The sequence below is a fragment of the Lathyrus oleraceus genome, chromosome 5 (genome assembly GCF_024323335.1).
Source record: "Lathyrus oleraceus cultivar Zhongwan6 chromosome 5, CAAS_Psat_ZW6_1.0, whole genome shotgun sequence".
NCBI lineage: Eukaryota > Viridiplantae > Streptophyta > Magnoliopsida > Fabales > Fabaceae > Lathyrus > Lathyrus oleraceus.
Genome location: NC_066583.1, coordinates 636,342,011 through 636,349,419, shown reverse-complemented (window position 1 = coordinate 636,349,419; position 7,409 = coordinate 636,342,011). Strand labels below are relative to the sequence as shown.

Sequence of the window (7,409 nt, the reverse complement as noted above, 5' to 3'; positions counted from 1 at the left end):
AATAACGATGTTTACTTTAAAGTTTATTTATTGCCATGAGGTCTATTATTAATAAAGAAAAAATCAAATCAATTTTTTTTCATAAATTTTTTACTAATTTTTCTTACTAAAATCTCTAAAGATAAATTTAAATGTTCAAATCTTTCTATTAGGGCAGAAAAACAGTCGAGTCAAATGAATTCAATTTTATTCAATTTGACTTCATAAATATCAAAATATGAAAGAGAACTAAAAGAAGAGGATGACCTCGTCCTACCATTGTTCATCATCATATTTATCCTTTCATTATAGTTGGTTAATATGGAATTTGTTTTATTATGGAATTAGAGTTGTTCTATGAACATTGAAATAAGATTTTGGCACATCGGAACATGTTTTTAATGCGATAAAGGGGTTTACTTGCAAGATAAACACTAAAACATTCAAGTCAGTGAGAGCATGAAAAGTGATGCGAGAATGAGAAAAGATTTGAATACTTGAGAATGACACGCTTTCTATCTTATACAATGGGTGCGTTCAAACTGTCTGCATGAGCGTGACGTGTTGGGTGGATAACGGTTGGATCTAATCAGACGGTGGCAAACATGTCTAAAAGGCACAATTGTTTGTTTTTAGGTGAATGAGGGATCCTATGCTTCATGTGCTTTATTCTCTTTGTCGTGTTCTTGGCCCTTTTGCTTTGGGCCTTGTGAACGACCCTGATCAAAATCCTCTTGTGTCCTTTAGCCATGCCTTGCACCCAATCAACAACATCCATCCATTGATCAAAACTATTCTATTATCGTTTCAAAAACAAAATCATTTGTCCAGGACTTATCTTAAGGTGATTGTATCTCAATCACTATCCTAGGAGAATAATACTTGGCAAGTTTATATGCTTGCAAACATAACTTTCATGGAAGGACCCTATGGTCAAAAGGCTCAACACCTCTCTTAGTGGTAAGGTTACACAAGTTAGATACCAATTGGGTATATTTTGGGAAATTGGGTGTTATTTATCTAGGTAAAGACTTCTTTGAGTTCACATTTTTCTCCATTAAAGAAGTTTGACGTGTGCGTGAAACATGGGTCTTGGAAACTTTCACCTGGTCGCTCAAGCTATTCCCATGGACTAAAGATTCCAACCCTTGCTTGAGAGACTCACTTTTGAAGGTGGCAAGAAACACAAGAAAGTGGGGTTTGAATTGGGTTTCTAAAAAATAAAACTTTTTGAAAACCAACGCAATCAAACAATAACACGAACAAGAAAAATAACATTGTTATTTTTATTCTGGTTCGCAGTTAACAAAACTACCTCCAGTCCATCCGCCAAGGTGATTTTGCCTTCTCAATAAGGACTTAATCTACTATAATTGAAACTGATTATAGACACCACAAAGACAACCCGCCTTTGTCTTCTTAAGTCTATCTGACTAAAACTTAGTCACTCAAGAAATACATTCAAACAAATGAGATTTACAAGAATGTGTTTACAAGATTGCTTCTAAGAAAATAGATTAACACAAGTTAAGTACAATAAATTTCTCACACAATAACAAACAAAATCTCTATGTGTGTTCACAAAAACTATACACAAATAATATCAAATTCAACAATAGCGTAATGTATGTTCACGTGAATTAGCCATTTGTCCAATCTTTCAAGTCTTCTTTATATCAGCAGTTAAAACATCCATTAGGGGTAGAATTTGAATAACAAAATGCAACTGTCTCTTTGTATAACGGTTTGTACATTGGAAGGCAAAATGGTATAATAGTATTGTTCTTAACCCACAAAATCAACATAGTAGAGAGAATGGTGATCTTATATTATGTATTATTTTTCTGACACAAAACCTTTTGATATTATCTTCTAATCTTCAGAGACTTCTAAATAAATGATGTTGAAGAATGTTTAGAAGTATCAAGAGATTAGTTGAGAGAATTTTTATAACCTCGATCTTCAGAGTCTTGACACGGTTCCTCAGAATCTGGTCTTCAAAGTATTCGGGTCTTGTTCTTCAGAGTCTTCAGAACTTGAGAGCGCAGAATCTTGAAGGCTTGAAAATCTTTCATAGGCTCTTCAATCAGAGTCATGGTCAGAATATGTAGAACAAATGTTCATCAGAATCATTGTCTAAGCGCATTCTAGAACTTAATGGCATCTTGTAAAGCATTTTGTATCTCTTCAGAGTCAGGGTATGTTGAGTCCAGAATATGATGAAGTCACACGTCAATTCTTCAGAGTCAGAACCTGTTAGCAAAATCTACACACTAGACAAAAGTCATTAGGGTACAAAATCATTCTCTAAGAAACAATGCATTGTTATCATCAAAACTAAAGACCAAATGCATAACCAAATCTTGCTCTTACAATCTCCCCATTTTTGATGATGACAAACCCGTGTATTTTGATGAATAATTTTTACTTGGTTTAATCACATTAAAATATCAGAGTGAGGTTTGTAAGCTCCCCCTGAATTTTATACTGTTAACAATTATTTTTCAGATTAGAATATCAGAGTTAGGTTTGCAAGCTCCCCCTTAATTTAAGACTTAAAATAATCTTAACACATAAAAATATCAATCAACATGAAAGAAATAACTTCTCATAAGACAGAAGTCTAGTTACTATGGATGTAGTAACTTCCCAAAATGCAAAAGCTTGGGTACTGAAGTATTTCATTTCAGAAACGGCCTTTCTTGAGTGTCAGAAAGTCTGGTCATCAGCCTCGCCATAGAGCATGATTTATCAGAGCTTTCATATGCCTAGTTGCATGCATGCCTGGTTGATATCAGAACTTGTATACACCTAGTTCATAACTTGTATACGCCTGGTTCAATACACACCTGGTTCACTTGAACTGAGTTCATAACATCTGGTTAACTGCAAACTGCCTAGTTAATTATTCACAACATATGCATGGTTTACTTGAACTCTAATCAGCTTAGTTAGTCCCTTAAAACCTAAAACACTTGGTTAACATGATTAGTTGTTATTTTGTTGGTGGAGGGATTTGAACCTATGACTATGACCTCCAAATGACTCCAACCATTATATCCCTCCCAAACCAAGTCACCTTATCACTCTTAGTTCAGTTTAACTAATTCAAACTGACTAGTCCTCTATAAGTAGAACTTTTGTAACCCATTCACATACATGCAATTTAGATACGGCTCTTCAGATTTGGAAAACAAAAATATTCTTTCAGTTTCCAATATTTTCCTTCATTTTCTCTTCTGCTTACATAAAATATGGCAATGAAGCATCCTTTTTATCCAACACCAGTGACTTTCACCGTCAATTATATTGCTTCCTTAAAGTATCGAATTATTAACTAAGATTCCATACCATTTTGAAGCCAAGTCACTATCAAACTTGATGAGAAACTTTTCTCCGGCAGAAGAAACAGACGAAGGTGTCATCAGAGATTCAGAGATTACATACTAAAGAATTATGTTTGTTAGAGATAAATCTAATTAGGCATGGCATCTTGTGCCTGTGCCAGCTGGCATACAGTTATTAGTTTCTGTTATATCAGTTCCTTGAAATCAGTAAATGCCTCCTTGATTTCAAGGAACTGATATAACATCAACTAATAACAGTGTGACAGCTGGCATAGATGTTAGTCATTCAATTCCTCCATTGTTGGCTGAAGCAGTCGCGGCCTTGGAAACATTAGCCCTGAATATTATAAATGGAAACAGCCTTCAATGCTCTTCACATGCTGTTGCGATATGGTTTAGAAGATCATGGCTATCATTGACACTCTTGGGTTAGTTGGAGACCGGTATCCCACCAAAATCATCTAGAAACTATACTTGAAGTGCTTCCATATATTGCCTTTTCTGAACTGACACAAATTGAGGGTGAGATCCTTATGACTGAAGTCCACATCTGGATCATGCATCTATCGTATATTGTATTTGGAAATCACCATTTTCGCGGTAGTACCGTGCAGTGAGCACGAAGCTACTCCTTGGAGAAGTGAGCTATACCCCGCAGTGAGAGATGAATGGTTGCATTTCCAAACACCCAATTAGACCAAACTTAATATCTTGGTGGTCCTAAAAGCAAACAATAGTAACTGGAATCATTATTGAAGCAGAACACAAAAGCACTGTTAGCACTGCTTGCAGAAATTGCGGGTGCAGTCCTTGATTACTGTGCTTGAAGTCAATTTCCAAACTCCTATCACTTAATGTGACAACTTAAGTAATGCATCCCTATTACACAATCCAGTGCTTCATGTTAGGACCAAACATATGGATCTCAGCATCTTTGAGCAAGAGAAAGTACTTGATAAGAATGTCATAGTCCATCATATCCCTGCTTCTGATCCAAATGTAGACATTCTCACCAAGCCCCTCTCCTCACTACATTTTACTACTCTTTGAGACAGACTCATGGTATTTGATAGGTTAGCACTTGATCAACCACCTTGAGTTTGAGGTGGAAATACAGTGTAATTTGTATACTGTAGCAGAGTTATCATGCTTATGCAGCAAGTTCTAGCTGCTATATTCAGCCCTTTTAAACTCTGTTTTAGACTTATACTCTTATAGGCAGTTAGTTCTAATAAAGTGACACAATTACCAGTTAGGAGAATTTAACTAATTTCAACTGATTGTTGTTACTCATTCACATGCATGAAGTTCAGAGAGAATTCAGAGAATTCTCTCTCAAACTATCAATTTAATTCATTTTCACTTCTGCTTAACTTCTAATACACTGTCTTCAATATAAAATAAATTACATAACAAACTTTTTCTCATTTCCACCCCCATTTCTAAAGGACGTGCTCCAAATATCATATAAACAAGTAGCATATCAAGCGAGCATGTGAGAATAGAGGAGCTAATATGGACCACTGAGAAATGAATGGTTGAGATTGGTTTTGCTTTAGAATTAATATTGACTATCATTTATGGTAGTTGGTCAAGATTAATTCCTATCGTAAAAGCATGTTTATATGTATGTAAAAGAGAGGTGATAAAAAAAATTGACAGTACAAAAAACCTAAAGAAAAGAAGTGCATACTTTTGATCCGTGAACAACAACTCTAAAACTTTGTGATGAACTCTTATAAAGCTGATCTTGTTTCTTATCAACCAATTGTAAAGGTCTTGTTTCTTAAATGTAAAAAATACTCACACTTATTTCCTCTCAAATAACTTTAGTGTTTGTCAACTATGTGACTTGAAATCATTTTCTAATCTTCATGCTAAAAGAATGGGAACCACAAAATTTAAGGGCATGAATATGAATGTCATTCAGATGAACACTTACGATCCTCGATGGTTGCAGTGCATTGCTTCAAATATGTCCAAAAAAACTCACTCAAAAAATAGATGATAATTTGAATTCTCATCTCTTCCACAACCCTTGCACATCCCAACGAACCTAGCAGTATTATTCCACATCTTTCCAAATTATTTTTAGCGGGGATTCTATTATTTACCAACTTCCATACGAACATAGACACTTTAATTTGCATAACTTAGTTCTAAATGAACTTGTGTGTTGCGTTCGAGACAATTTATCCTTTGAAAATAAGAATTTAATAACCATATTTTACTGAGTAGCCAACATTAAGATAAGAAATCAACGCAATAACATTTTCCTTCAAGATAAAATTATATAACAAAAATCAACATTACTCCAATCCAATTGTTTTGTGAAAAGATTCCTCCACCTTCATTCTAAACTCTCATGTATCAATCCTAACATTTTCTTCTCTACGATAACAAATTTTGTTATTAATCGACAACTTAAAATGGCGATGAAACCTAAAATAATTATTACCAACTTTTAATGTAAAATACAATATTTTGTTTTATAAACTCATTTACTAACACGATCTAAATATAAAAAATCATATGTACAACCGGTTGTGTTTGTTGGGTGGTTTACTCATCACTGTGCGGACTGATCTATCTAGAACAGTCTCCCTGAAGGACACAACAGGGTCGGATTTAACAATCTCAACTCCACCCATGAAATCATCCTGCAAGTCCATCAAACAGATCTCTAGATGAAGCTCTCCTGCACCAGCAATAATGTGTTCTCCAGACTCTTCAATAGTACAGACAACCATAGGACCATAGGATCTGACTTAGCCAAACGTTTGAGACCCTCAACTAGCTTAGGAAGATCTGAAGCAACCTTGCACTGAACAGCAACACGCACAACAGGAGAGACAGAAAACTTCATAGCTCGGATAGGGTGGGCATCAACTTCCTTCTCATTTGTCAATGTAGCATTCTTCGTGATAAATTGATCCAAACCAACCAAAGCAACAGTGTTACCACAGGGCACATCCTCAACAGTCTCCTGTCTCTTTCCCATCCAAATGACAGTTCTTTGAACACTTTTCACATATAGATCTTTCTTCTCCCAGGGACATAATTTGGTCCCATAATTCTGACCTTCAAACCTGTTGACACCTTACCGGCAAATACACAGCCAAAAGCACATAATTTGGTCCCATAATTCTGACCTTCAAACCTGTTGACACCTTACCGGCAAATACACGGCCAAAAGCAAAAAACCTTCCTTTATCAGATGCTGGAATCATCTTTGAGACATAAAGCATCAGAGGACCATCGGGATCACAGTTTCGGATAGCATTTGCATATTGATCATCAAGGGGACCCTCGTACAAATTCTCAACACGGTACCTCTGGGCCGTGGATGGTGATGGAAGATGGAAGATCATCATTTCTAGAAGTGCAGTACTTGCTGGCAGCCAGGTCTGCATGACACATTTCATCAATGGCTTACCCATCAGGTCCTTCTCATCGGACTTCATGGTGACCCCTAGCTTTGTAAGCATAGGCCACAACTTATCCTTCTGATCATTCATACAAGTGTTAATGATCTGCTTAATAGGGCTCATAACAGAACTGAACAAACCCACGGTTGCAAGGCTGAACCAGTATTCTTGGTGGTCCATTTTTTTGTGGCTGGGTCAAAGAAATTTTCTCCCCAGAGCCTCTCCATCATCTTGGACTCATCAACACCAAATTTTGAGGCATACATTTTCGCAAACTGTTCCTTTCTCCGGATACACCTGAACATCACCGAGAAGTGGATCTTCATATGTAGCCATAATCACATTAGCATTTTCAATAACTCGCCTCCTCTCCATCAACCTGAAGCTCAAGGAAGCACCTGTCCATCTTATTAACTAACGGTAAGAACAGGCCTGATCCTTTCTCCAAGGGCTTGTCGAAGCACAGTTTCAGTTTGGACACATACACCTTCCACACAGTCAACAACCACAAGTGCTCCATCAGTAATACGGAGTGCAGCAGTAACCTCCGATCAGTTTAAGAATTTTCACGCAACGGATATCAAAACTGAATTGGACAGGAAATTATAGAATTATAAAATTCCATTGTGAACGCAATTTGTTTCAATAAATAGAA

At 36.2% G+C, this 7,409-nt stretch overlaps 1 pseudogene; it reads right to left on the bottom strand.

The window, feature by feature from the left end:
- Nucleotides 1-5,839: 5,839 nt before the first annotated feature.
- On the bottom strand, nucleotides 5,840-7,305 carry LOC127082591 (elongation factor 2-like; annotated as a pseudogene).
- Nucleotides 7,306-7,409: the final 104 nt, after the last annotated feature.